This window comes from Amyelois transitella, chromosome 3, assembly GCF_032362555.1.
Source record: "Amyelois transitella isolate CPQ chromosome 3, ilAmyTran1.1, whole genome shotgun sequence".
Lineage (NCBI taxonomy): Eukaryota > Metazoa > Arthropoda > Insecta > Lepidoptera > Pyralidae > Amyelois > Amyelois transitella.
In genome coordinates, this window is record NC_083506.1 from 3,263,852 (window position 1) to 3,277,626 (window position 13,775).

Consider the following 13,775-nt stretch of genomic DNA (forward strand, 5'->3'; position numbering starts at 1 on the left):
ATTCCGGTAATAATACCTTACGTGCCGTGTAGGAAAATATGGAATAAGTTTCCAGAATAAGCCTTATGTTTACGATTACCGTATGGAAATTTCATTTTGTAATTAGATAGAAAGTGTTATTAAAATGGTGTTACCCACATGATTACACGTATTACCTGAATCGCTGTTACATTGATTTTAATTTCGCGAAATGTTCGGACGATATTTGTACTCCCTTAAATTGCACCAGAGTATAAATTCTAGAGCTATATAGATTAATATCTAGTTTATGATAGAATATAAAAAAAAAATATTTTTGCTAACACTCAATTCCGTGGATTTTTTAAATACATTGTTTGTAGTTTATAGTTTCTTCCGTTCTTTGTTATCAATAACAGAAATACAAAAAAATCGTATCGTTATATTTTTTATTTTTTTTCAAGATGGACAAGTATTTTAAATTATTTTATCAAGATACTCAGTACATATTTTAAGTTTGATAAAATAATCATGAGTTTTAAACATAGGTAGATGTGGCTGAAGCTGAAGCTTAATGATAAAATAAGAAATAGGGTACGTAAAAAAGACATACATTCATGCATATGGTCACGTCTATATCCCTTGCGGGGTAGACAGAGCAGTCTTTTCAAGACTGATCGGCTACGTTCAGCAATTTGGCCTAATGTTAGAATTGAGATTTAAATAGTGACAGGTTGATAGCCTATCGCCTAAAAAAGAATCCCAAGGACGAAGCCTATCCCTGAGTCGCCTTTTACGACATCCATGGGACAGTGATGGAGTGGTCCTATTCTTTTTTGTATTGGTGCCGGAAACCACACGGCAAAATAAAAGCCATACTTATTTTAAGATGGTTCATCATGTATTTTTTTTTTAATTTTTATAGTTATCTTCGAATTGGTTATTACTTCAAATTCTATTTGCATTTCTACAGAAATGCTTAGCGCCTGACTTATAAAATAAGCAATGGCTTTAAACGTCCTCCAATCTAAGTTGGTGTTACGTTATTTCAGCTTAAATATTTCTTTATTTTTTGTCTCCCTCTAATGAATAATTGTTAATAGTCTCTCTCACTCTCTCTAATATACCTGTAGGTTTCAAAGCTCTTGTAGGTGTAACGTTTTAAAGGATTTAACAAACTATTGACGATTTATCTATTACCTAGAAATTCTGTTTTGGAGGTAGGCACTTAAATTTTCCCAATCAACGTGTGATTACCGGCACTTTAGGGTACGGCACTCCATATATTTCCCGTGGATATCGTAAAAGGTGACTATGGGTAAAGCTAAGAAACTAAGGATTCTTCTTATAGGGGTTGGGCTGGCAACCTGTCATTATTTGAATCTCAATTTCACCATTAAGCCGTACTGCTTAACGAGGCCTTTTCATGGCTACTGGCTTTGTATAGTCTGCCCCGCAAGGAAAATAGATGTGATTATATGTTTGTATGTACTCACTATTATATTAACAGCAAAGGTAGAATAATCAAACAATAATGGATACAAAATAATATAGCACTTTAAGTAATAAACTGTTGATCCCTTAACCTCGTCATACATACATACATATGGTCACGTCTATATCCCTTGCGGGGTAGACAGACCCAACAGTCTTGAAAAGACTGAATGGCCATGTTCAGCTTTTTGCCTTAATGATAGAATTGAGATTAAATAGTGAAAGGTTGCTAGCCTATCGCCTAAAAAAATCCCAAGTTTGTAAGCCTATCCCTTAGTTGCCTTTTACGACATCCATGGGAAAGAGATGGAGTGGTCCTATTCTTTTTTCATTGATCCGGGAACCACACGGCAGTTAACCTCGTCATTTTATATAAAACTGTACATAAACCGCATTATTAACACTACTTCCTGCTAAACCCTCACTTAACTGAGCAATATCAAGAAGCAATAGATAACAAAGATTAATTTTCCCCAATCGTACTTTTTCTAACACTCGACATCTTAATTCCTTGTCACAAAATCTTACAGTACAACAAACCTTAAAGTCGTTCGGGTAATGTTCAATTTTGCGCTTCGTTAACCACCTGACGTTTTCAAGGAAATTCTGGGACTGGCGTTAGAGAAATTGAATCTTTTGTAAGGTAAATTAGAGTTGACATTCGATTGATTATGTATTTTGTATGAAAGCCAGCGTTGGTGTTTAATGTCTGAAAGAGGCTTGGGGACAGCTGTCGATCCCTCGGGCGAGACTGAGGGTTTTGTTTACAGCTCAGTCTAATGTTGATGTCGCATACTCAACTTTGGTGGACTCAATCGTAATGATCAGATAATATTGTAAAATTAATTTTCTATACTATACCTAGTATCTCGTAACACAAGTCTCGAACTTACTTCGAGGCTAACTCAATCTGTGTAATTTGTCCCGTATATAGGTATTTGTCCCGTATATTTATACTTCCATACAACCACTTCATGTCTTTTCCGTTGTTGCCGTTAAAGGCAACTAAGGTATAGGCTTATTAGAATTATTTATTTAAGTAAGGGATATGCTTACAAACTTGGGATTCTTTTTTACGCGAAGGGCTAGCAACCTGTCACTATTTGAATCTCAATTCTATCATTAAGCCAAATATCTGAACGTGGCCATTCAGTCTTTTCAAGACAGTTGGCTCAAGGGATATAGACGTGACCATATGTATTCTAATAAATTTGGAATTCTTGTTTTAAGCGACGAGCTAGAAACCTGTCACAATTTCAATATCAATACCATCATTGTTGCCTCTATCCAATTGTCTACCCCGTAAGGGATGTAGACGTGATAATATATATGTATGTACCGATTGATCGGTCTACATATATCATATATCGATGTATGTCAGTCATAACAACGCTCAACCTAAACCACTGAATGTAGAGGTTTGAAATTCGGCATGTAATTTTCGCATGTAGACTAAGAGAGGATTTAACCAAATATCTCAATTTACGCAGACGAAGCCGTTGGCGTACGCTAATGTACTTATATACACTTCTAATCACGTGTTTGTCGATCGCATTTTGACCATTAACCGACAAAGCCTTTGAATTATTAATCAATCCTCCTAATGACGTCTTCAGCATTGTTTTGATAGCTAAATTATAAGCTCTGTCAAGGTTAAACGATTTATCAATGAAAATGATGTTGTTATTTTTATTATTTGATTTTAGTTTATCTATAGCTAACTCTAGTTTCGTCGCGAACATTGACCTTGCGCACATTTAAGTTTATTATGTACCTAATTGTGTATATCTCAGAAACTACTTGACCGATTTTGATGCCGAACGCACTTTCTATTGACAGGCATTTTAAATTTTATCAAAAGCAGGCAAAATGTTCGAAAGTAATCTCGTTACATACAAACATACAAAAAATGTATGTTTGTTTGTAACGAGATTACTTTGCCGTGTGGTTCCCAGCACCAATAAAAAAAAGAATAGGACCACTCCATCTCGTTCCCATGGATGGCGTAAAAGGCGACTAAGGGATAGGCTTGTAAACTTGGAATTCTTCTTTTAGGCGATGGGCTAGCAACCTGTCACTATTTGAATCTCAATTCAGCTGAACGTGGCCTATCAGTCTTTTCAAGACTGTTGGCTCTTTCTACCCCGCAAAGGATATAGACGTGATTATATGTATGTATACAAAAAATGTTTTTTGGCCAAAAATGATTTTTTAGTATTGGCAGACCAGACTCGCTTCGCTCGCTCACAATTTTTATTGGTTAATTTAATTTTCGCAACATGTTTTAACACTAAGAGTAAAGTGGGTTATGGATCTAACAATCTCTAAATGAGAATTTAGAGAGTATAAATATTCGACATATAGATCTTTAAGTGGTCTAGAGGCGCATTTAGAAAGGATTTGCCGAATTAATTGTAAGAACGGAAATTAGCAGGATTTTTTAATTTTTTTAATGTAGGTACTGAAGTGTTTATATAAATAGTTTATTCGCTCGGACAATTAGAGCCAATAGTAGAATTACAAATTTCATTCATAAATTGCTCAGTACCATTCATTTAACTAACAGAAGCCTTAGGGCCTTTGTGTTTACGAAGTTTATTATATACTTTTACTAAGAAATTGTTTGTTGTATTATTGTTAAATACTTCTTCAGTAAATATTTCACTTTGCAAGAGCAACCAGAAATTTTGAACTACTTACTTATCAAACAATGTTTAGGAATTCGAGAATGTTAATCTTCAAAATACAATGTTATGTTAAACAAGTTTTTGTTTAGTTTTTGAATACAGTTAAAAGTGAAGTTGAAAACGCATAGCATTTTTTTTATTATACGCCTTAAGAGCTTTTAATTATTATTTTTATTTTACCTTCTTTATTTTTTTATTAGTTTTAACTATTTCACTGAATTTGACAAAACTTAGTTGTCACGAATATAGTTAAGACCTTGGAAAAATACGTGGAATGTAAAGAAATCGGAATTTTAATATAAATCAGGCGCTAGCTAGTAATGGACCAAAAGTCCTAGGTTTCTCAAAATCAAAATAAAAACATATTTATTGAATTTATCCTAAAAATTATTTTGTCTCTAACACAGTTTTTCTTGGTATATAATATGGTAGCTCTTACCAAGGCTTGACATTCTGATTGTTTTATAATTCAATTACCTCCCAAAGTAAAAGTATCTTGTAGAACTCGTAAATTAATTTCTTTCGACTCCCTAAGGGAAGAATTTTATATAGGTACTCGTGTTTTACATAGAAAACTCTCAACCCACGCGGGTATATCTCATAGCCGTACAAAGTGTCTAAAACATATGACATTACTAACTTTTACTACGAGTAACAACCATAGCCTCTGGCTTCGTATGAATATTATCATGTTTTTGAGCGTAGATATTAATTAAAACTTGCTTTTACCCGCGGCTTCGTTCGTGCGAATTTAGCCTCACATACAAAATATTTTTTATGGTCCGCTAACCGGCTGAATAACAAACAAAGAGAGTAACTTTTAGTAAATGGTATGAAGTTGCCAATCGACTAGCATATAGCATATCGTGCGGGAAGTATAGTTTTTACTGAGATGAAGGAACTATACGTCCTTCGAGGTATGTAAGAACTTACTTCCTACGTATGTATGCAGTATGAAAAGGTAACAAACAAACAAACTTATTTTCGCATTTATAATATTAGTATGGATTAAGTATAGTACCTACTTGTATAGCTACGTTAGTATGTTCCTCAGATTTCAGCCATCTGGCATTATGTATAATAGCCTTTTTGAAGATAAGATAATTTACTTAAAAACTTTTGACACCTGCAAGGCTTAATTTTTATACAACAAACTTACCAATTTTTTTATAATTTGCTAACGATATATTAAATTTGTATTTTTGTCAGCACATATAGAAACAAGAATAGGGTCTCTTCATCTTTTTCCAATGGATGACGCAAAAGGCTACTAAGGAATTAGCTTATAAATTTGGGATTCTTCTTTTATGCGATGGGCTAGCAATCTGTCACTATTTGAATCTCAATTGTATCACTTAGCCAAAGGTGGTCTATCAGACTTTTTAAGACTCTTGGCTCTGTCTACCATGCAAGGGATAAAGACGTGATCATATGTTGTTTGTATGTGCTTTAATGTTTATTTTATTTTAAAGGTATACTATATACATCCTATTTTTTTATTATTTAAAAAATAAAAAATAGGATGTATAGGATATAATGGGTTTCTTCTATGAGCCCTTCATATAAATCGTTTCTTTATTAGTAAAGAATTTCAAATTCTGTAAAAATATTAACACACGTCTTATTCCTTTTCTTAGAAATAAAGGATCATAAACATACTTCAAGATAATCTCCAATGAAAAATTGAAGTGTTTTGTTTGCACGTTCATTAGGTATGATTTGATATTAAGGTGTAAGGTAACTCTGTTGCCAGAATGTTACTCATGTGTACAGGATCATCCTTCGATGATTTGTATGGCGCAGTGGTTGTGTGCTTGACTCTGAATCACTAGTCCCGGTTCGATCCTTATTTGTAATTTTCTGTTCGAAGTTTCGTGAAATACTGTGGTATAATTTGTAGAATCCTATTTTAAAATGGCGACTAATAAAATTTTTCATTTTATTATCTACAGTAAATCAGTTGCGCATGCGTGCGCATACTTCGGCGTATTTTATTATTTTGAATACGATGCGTATGATACTGTGTTTATGTGCCCGGCATGTTAACCTTTTTACTGGCAAAACTCCAAAAAATACGAAATATTGTTTTGATAATCCGGAAGCAATTTCATGAGGGAATAATCATGCTAGACTTTATTCTGCTCCGATAAATATAATTAAGGGAGGTAAATAATGAGGAACAGGATAATGGAGTGATTTGATTTCCGTTATCCGCCCGTCAAAGCACACGCCCAAGCTGGCTGAAAGAAGCTCTGTAGGGCGGGCGACTTCCTCGACAGCGGCGCCTCTACCGGCGTACAGCAGGAACTAAGCGCTGGGAGTCCATTGGCCAGCGCACGTGACGTCAGGCTCCCGTCGACCAATGCCGCCGGAGCGCGTTTGGGCCCAGCCGCAGTTCTCATCACCGCGCCTTCGTATGAGTCGCGTTTTGCTGTCTGCCTCCCCCCGCACCCCGCGACGAGTCTCGCCCGCATTCTAGTTGTGGGTGTCGCGCCGTGCAGTCATCGCGAGTGCCGCCGAACTCAGTGCGCCGTTTGTGAGTGCTTTAGTTCCCGCTCGAGTGTCAGTGTGACGGAAGAACCCCTTTCCTGCAGCGGAGGATGTTAACAGCTCACGGTGAGTGATCATGAGAAGACTGTCTCGTGACGGCGCCACGTGAACGTTCCACTTAGGACATGTAAACACGCCGCTAATTCGATTTGAGATATTGCTACTTAAATGCGAGAGAACACGTCCGGCCCTAACTCCAGACGCGGTCGCAAATTAACGATAAAGACTCAGTCGTCGGGACTGCGCACGACGGTCGAGATTGTCGAGTTCCTGTAAGATTACAGACGGGCTAGTGTTGGCAAGGTGACGATATCGATAATTTTGTGACAGCTGCAAGTCTACAGTTTCACATTAGTTATTTGACGTTGACCTTGGATTAGTTCAGGGTTGTCGATAGCGCGATAACGTGACCTTGAGTGGAAGTCTCGCGAATGCCGGCCGGCGCTGGAAGCGCGCGAGCTCACGGAAAATGTCCAGACAAACAATGATATAGCTGTGCGTACTTACATACAATAATAATGCTGTTAATGTCAGAGGCTCGTGCAGGAAACCGGATGAAGAACATCTTAATGCACAGCACTAACGTCGTCGCATAAAAGCCAATAGAAATTCATTCGTTTGTAATTTCAATCGAATGAATTATTCAAGTTAGATACTGATAAGAAAACAAGCACAAATATTGTCCCAGGAAATATTCTTACCAGAATGTTAAAGAGTGCAATGAATGGTAGAAGATTACAGCTTAACAGTTTTGGATGCGTTTCAATTAAGAACGAGTGACTGTTAAAATGACTAATGAAGTGATTCAATGAGTAATTTAAATGAACACAAACAACTTGCTTCTGTTTAACTGCATATAAGGAAACTGTAACGACTGACGCCAATACGAACGACTAACATGATTACAGAGCCCAGATGCCCTGTGGTCCATAAGCTGCATTTTTATAGTTAATTTCTACAACACCATTTTCCACTACAGCCGTTGCATTTTTTATGCCAGCGGATTCAAGTCTGTCCGGTTGAGATACCTCGATACGGTCAGGTTCGAGGCGCAGGTCCCACGCCTCGTTCCACATACTCATTTCTTTTCATTTGCAATTGGAACGGTCAGTGGGCCTGACATCAATCCAGTCATCTACATTTTCTGAACTTATAAGAACAACAATTTAAAGAAAACCACTTGCAATGACAAGATATATTTTTCTTCTGTAAATGAAAGTTATAATAACACAATTCTAAACATCCAATAACATTTTTTGATTCACTGTTGTAAATATTTGAAACACAACATGATTCTGAATAATCAGTGCCGACCCAAAAAACACAAAAAACAAAATTACAAAAGTTTAAGAAGATTTGGGATTCTCATTCGCACTTACGCATTCGAATGTTGAAAGAGCGGCTGCCATACGTTATTAGCATTGCTGGCTCTGTCTGAGAAATATGAACCGCTTACGTGCGAGTGAGACGGAGATGATTCGCATCTACTGAGCGAACCGGCCATGCGAGATGCTCAGTCGTATCATAAATATTAATCAGGCGCTGGTGTCAACAGCCACCGCGTAACGTGACACCGCCGCGATCCGCTGCTAGCCTGGTACTCCGACTACCCAGACATGACCATCCTACAATAAGCGAAAAGTAAATAATTAAGATGACATTGTCAAGAAATTATATTTTAAATCCAAATTTAAAAATCATCAATAGGAGTGCTAACTGAGTTGATAATGATGTTAGAGATATAATCAAACATGAAAAATAGCGCTCTGTTTTATAATACAAATTGCGCAATATTTGAGATACTCAAGATAACGTAGATACTAAATGAATTTACTTTCTAGAGAGCATCTTTTACTTCTGCAAATATGCATTTTATACTGATAATAGTATCGTTAGCACATCCGTTTATGCTTACGCATTCAGCCATGACCTGCCCTACAGTTCTCAGTCTGTGATTGGTGAATGCACTACAGTTTTATGGTAATTTATCTCTACTTCTTACACTATATCTTTGTTGTGCATTACAAATACAATCTATGCCTATTTGCATTATTTTACGATTAAAAGAGAACTGTTTGGTTTTACATTTGGTTCCGGAATGTCGGCAGCCGATAACGGAACATTTGTTTGGGTCTTTTAAAGAAGTGAATGTGAAGTGATAACCGATGATAAAAAAATTAAAAGCAGCCAGCATTATCTGTAAAAACTTTGTGCGTAGGTATATACGTAATCTGGAATTTTGAAAACATTGTGTTGTGATTGACATGTATGGTATATATTTGAAATAATAATATAGATAAAAATCGGAAATTGCCTGTCGATGGTTCTTAGCACTATCGTCCTTCATGCATGACTTTTACATAAATTCGCAAAACAGGTTCCATTTACGTTCCACTCAAGGCGGATAGAAGAAAAACATAGAATATATGTTAAAATATTTGTTAACTCAAAAATATTTCTTGTATTTTCTATAAAGTCTGCAAAATTCTTGTTAACAACTAAAACACTTCAACCTTTGTATTCACGATTTATTTCTTAATTGTTCAGATTTTTTGGCTTTTATAAAGCAAATTATGCCTTGATAGGTTTTAATATTTCATCTAAGTTATAAGACCACATGACTTTCACAATTAACATATGCACCATTTCTTTGTAGATGATTATGGATTTAATTAAACATTCAAACATCTTTTACTTTTGACATTGAAATATGAATATGACGGTTTGTTCATTATGCGGGTAATGCCAAAGCTGAACAATATATTTCTGCAATAACATTATCTGCAACATTCTTTGTTTTAATGTTAATTGTTGCCACTGGTACTAAATTATTCATATTAGTTCTTATATGAATCCTCACTGCTTTCCACATTAAGATTATACTATCCTGCGTTTATATAATGGCTTCACATTAAAAGAGATAACCACGGCAGTTGAATATCAAGAATGATATAAGTAGGAGCGCACTTAAAATGTAATTAAAAACAAGTTACCAGTGCCATGGCGCAGGTTAGGGATAAAAAAGGTTTAATTATTCAGGTTGCAAATAAAAGTAAAGCGAGTGAAATTATTTAAAATAAAACACCAATAGTGCAAGTAGCGGAGATTTTAGATAACATTTAATGATACTAATACAATCTTTGGTCTGCCTGTACTCGAAGTGTATCCTTGGACTCTAAATTTAATAGTCAAATAATCTTAAACTGATAAAGGCAGTTCAAATTATAAAATAGAAGCAAAAACTGTTTAGACAACATAAGTAATCTTATGAAAACAATTCCAAAAATTTCATCGAAAGCTAAATTTTATGTTTTTATAAATCGACAGTTAAGAAATTTTACTACAATAAAATATAAGTTTCAAACTTTTTCTAAGATTAACTTAATGATAAACCGCCTTCTTCACAATAGTTCAAATCACCTGATATAGCTTATCCTAGTGTCGGTCTAATCTTAACCTCAGAACAAAGATAAAACTTTTAATTGAACAGCATGCTGTCTTCTTCGTGAGACGTCGCTTTTTGCTCCACACCGATGCGTGTGACCATCTGTGTCTCCATGTGTGCGTTCACATTTTTTTACTTCAATGTGTGTCTTACTTGTTTTTTGCTCCACGTCTTCTTGTTTTTCCCTCTGCTATTCGCCCGCTACAACAACTAAGCAAACATTTTATTTATCACCCGGATTCATTATAATATTGAATACAATTATAATTAGTTTTACAATCCGTTCTTTATTATACCGTGTCTTATAATGAAGTTAAATATCGATCTAATAATCAAACACATTTTCCTGAATCAATATTTATTTTATGTTTTTCAGTTGGTTAAAAAGGTACTTAAGTTCTTACTAAACATTTGTGTTATGCCAATGAACTTGAAAAATAACTAACGATTGCATAAAGTACTGATTCTGAGAATATCTTACTCATATAAGAATAGTAAGTAAGTAAGTAAGTTAAAATATTATGATATACATACTTACATACACCTGTCTCCCATTGGGGTAGGCAGAGTTTATGGATTTCAACTAGCTACGATCCTTACAGACATGTCCCGCTTCCTCTACGGTCATTACTTTTTCATATTTGACGATTATAGGTATAATATCAAGACGATAAAATACGTATATATGAACCATAAGACATAACACATATTTTTTGAATAGTCATGTAAATAATAAGGTCATGAGAAACCAAGTTTTACCAACTTGACAAGTAATTGATAATCGAGCATGGACGATGAAATCGTTACGATGTGAATCAAATTTGTTTCTTACCGTTATAATAGCCCTTTCGATGTTCAACCAAATATTTTCAACGCACGGCTTCGAGACTTTGATAAGTATTTGATGAAACCTCATTAAATACGCATAATAATGTATACAAGAGAAGAGAAGCATTAAAGAAAGCACTTGAGAATTCTGGCAAAAGGTATCTCCAATGAGGGTTAACAAGAAGTCTTTATTAAAAACATTGTTGAATAATGCAGCAGAAAGTACTTATATCTGGCATGCTGTATTATGATTCCTGAACTTGAAGCAAACCGCTGTGATTGCATAAAAAAAAACCAATAAAAGAAAACAATACATTAAGCAAAACTGGATCATCCATCATAGAACAATTTCTACGAGTTCTCAAATTTAAGGTTATCTGCTTAACCCAATGGTAGACTATAAGATAAAGCATTAAGTCCGCCTACTGTACTTTACAAATTGTAATTGTTACAATAAAGAATAAATAAAATAATCACTAAAAACGGATCTGAATTTCTTTTCTCGCTCTGAAGCAGCGAGGTGAGTGATTGCTTTTCGATATCGATAAAATCCTGACTACATCCCGCATAAACTGGTCTTCGCTGATAACTTCACTTACAGTGATAACGGTGAAGTAATTCTAATAGCGTCTGCTCTTTGAAATCCAATTTGAATACGCGTTCACGAGTGATGGCTCAGTAAATAAAACGGACAAAGTTATAATGAAGATAATCTCTCATTAAAGAGGCATACGTAAAGAAATATGAAGAAGCTAAAATATACTACTACACTGACCCCCCATAAAAGTGGGATGTGCCGAAGAACAAAATTGTGTAAAGAAAACATACCAAATACATTTTAGAAAGCATTTCGGTAAAGCACGAATCGCCGAGCGATAATCAAACCGTATTATTTAATAGAGTGCTAATTCGACACTAGACGTGTAGAACAATCGCTTTAGTATGCAGCGCGGTGTTCGGCTATCCGACGAAAATTATATCTAAAATGCTACCTTACGCAACATTGATAAGGTACATTGTAGCCTGACAAAGAAGAACTCACTTAAACTCATTTTCAATTGAGGATGTAGTAATAGGAGTCACGAGTTGTTACGTAATACGAATCTCGTCGAGTTTATGTGGAATACTAATATGGTGCGTATCATTTTTATGCGTGAAATTCAAATAATCCAGTCAACTTATCTAGTGGAAAGACTTTTTCTACCATGTAAAAATGAACAGACTATATATAATCATGGCTATATCTCTTGCGGGGTTGATAGAGCCAACAGTCTTGAAAAGACTTAGGCCACATTCAGCTGTATTTCTCAATTATCGAATTGTAATTCAAATAGTGACAGGTTGCTAGCCTATCGCATTGATACACGAAGAATCCTAGGCGTAATAGCCATTTCCTAAGTCGTCTCTTACGCTATCCATGGGATATTTTCCTATTCTAAAGTGCCGGGTCCCACACGGCGTATGTGAAAATATTATCTCCGACAAACTAAACATATAGGAAAGTTAGTCAGGGCCATAAGACACAAGACTCGAATGCTCCGATTAATCGTTTTTAATGGAATTCACACTCAGATATTATGACAGCCCAAAGAAAAATACCATGTCTATAAACTTTATTTTTTATTGACTTACCTAACCATCACTGAAAGAGTTGAGGTAGCGCAAGAAGCAGCTGTTATGAAGATTTTTTTTGACTTGTTGAAAAGCCCTTTTACATGATATTTTGACGAAAAACAAAACTATAATTATATTTGAACAAAAATTGATTCTAAACATTGCAGTGTCTTTACGCATCAAAAATATTTTTAGACTCCATCAAATATTTATCATTTCCCAAGTATTTTATTCGCTAAAAGACCACCATTGAGACCTTATACAAGAGTCGTTATTAACTAGTCAGTAAAATTTCTATTTAGTTTTCCGTTACTGATGAAAAGGAGGAAATTGCGTAGGTGTCAGCTCTCCTATTTCAGTCGGCAGCCAAAACTTCGTTATTTAAGGAAGTTCGGTCAAATTAAGTCCCCTGGGCTCTAGCGGTGGTAAGTAATGAATTAACGGCTCTTCAAACATTTGGTGTTCGTTTTGAAATGAGAACCTAGGGGTCGAGCGATATTTTCTGATGTCGTAGATTTGTTTTTAATTTCACTTAAGGTGGTGACTACCATCCAAATGATTTAATAACATCAGATTCATTCTAAAACAAGGACTTCGCCTTAAAGTCCTATCATCAGATGTTCAAGTCATAAATATAATAAATATAATCCTTTTTAATATAGAAGGAATAAATAAAATTGATTCACAATGCTTAACAAACTAACAAGAAAATTACTAACCTCTTTCTCTGTTCATCGATTGAAAACGCAAAATAATTACTCGAGTTTTCTTTTACCTGTTTTATTATGAGTATATTAATATACAAAAGTAATATTTACTAAAAAAAATACTTTCTGCGTCACTCCAAGAAAAAAAAAACCTATCCAAATGGCACCAAATGCGTTGCAACAACCACCGATCATAGCACTAAGCATCAATCTCCGTTTAGACACGTTATATAAAAAAGACGTGTATCGAAACCTATTTTGAACTCCCAGTCTCCCAGCGATGCGCCGTGATGGATGAGCTCTTATCACGAATGATAACCTTCTGACACCCCCCCGGCCCCCGCGGCGCTCCTCAGCGAGATGTTTTGGCGAAAGTGAGCCTATTTTTATCAGGTCGTGATTTTCTTGCTGTAGTTTAAAAAAAGGAGATTATTTTTTCGTGTACAGATTAAGAGTTTAAAATTAATTGTTTTCATCGAACTGTTGTTTCGA

The 13,775-nt window shown here is 35.2% G+C and overlaps 1 protein-coding gene across 7 annotated transcripts in view; it reads left to right on the forward strand.

Moving 5' to 3' along the window:
• Nucleotides 1–6,529: 6,529 nt before the first annotated feature.
• Nucleotides 6,530–13,775, forward strand: part of LOC106133525 (myocyte-specific enhancer factor 2) — a 60,817-nt gene continuing 53,571 nt past the window's right edge. For all 7 annotated transcript variants that reach the window (XM_013333284.2, XM_060947890.1, XM_060947895.1 and 4 more), the window contains exon 1: nt 6,530–6,755. The gene's annotated coding sequence lies outside the window, so the exon portion shown is untranslated. The remainder of the gene's footprint in view (nt 6,756–13,775) is intronic.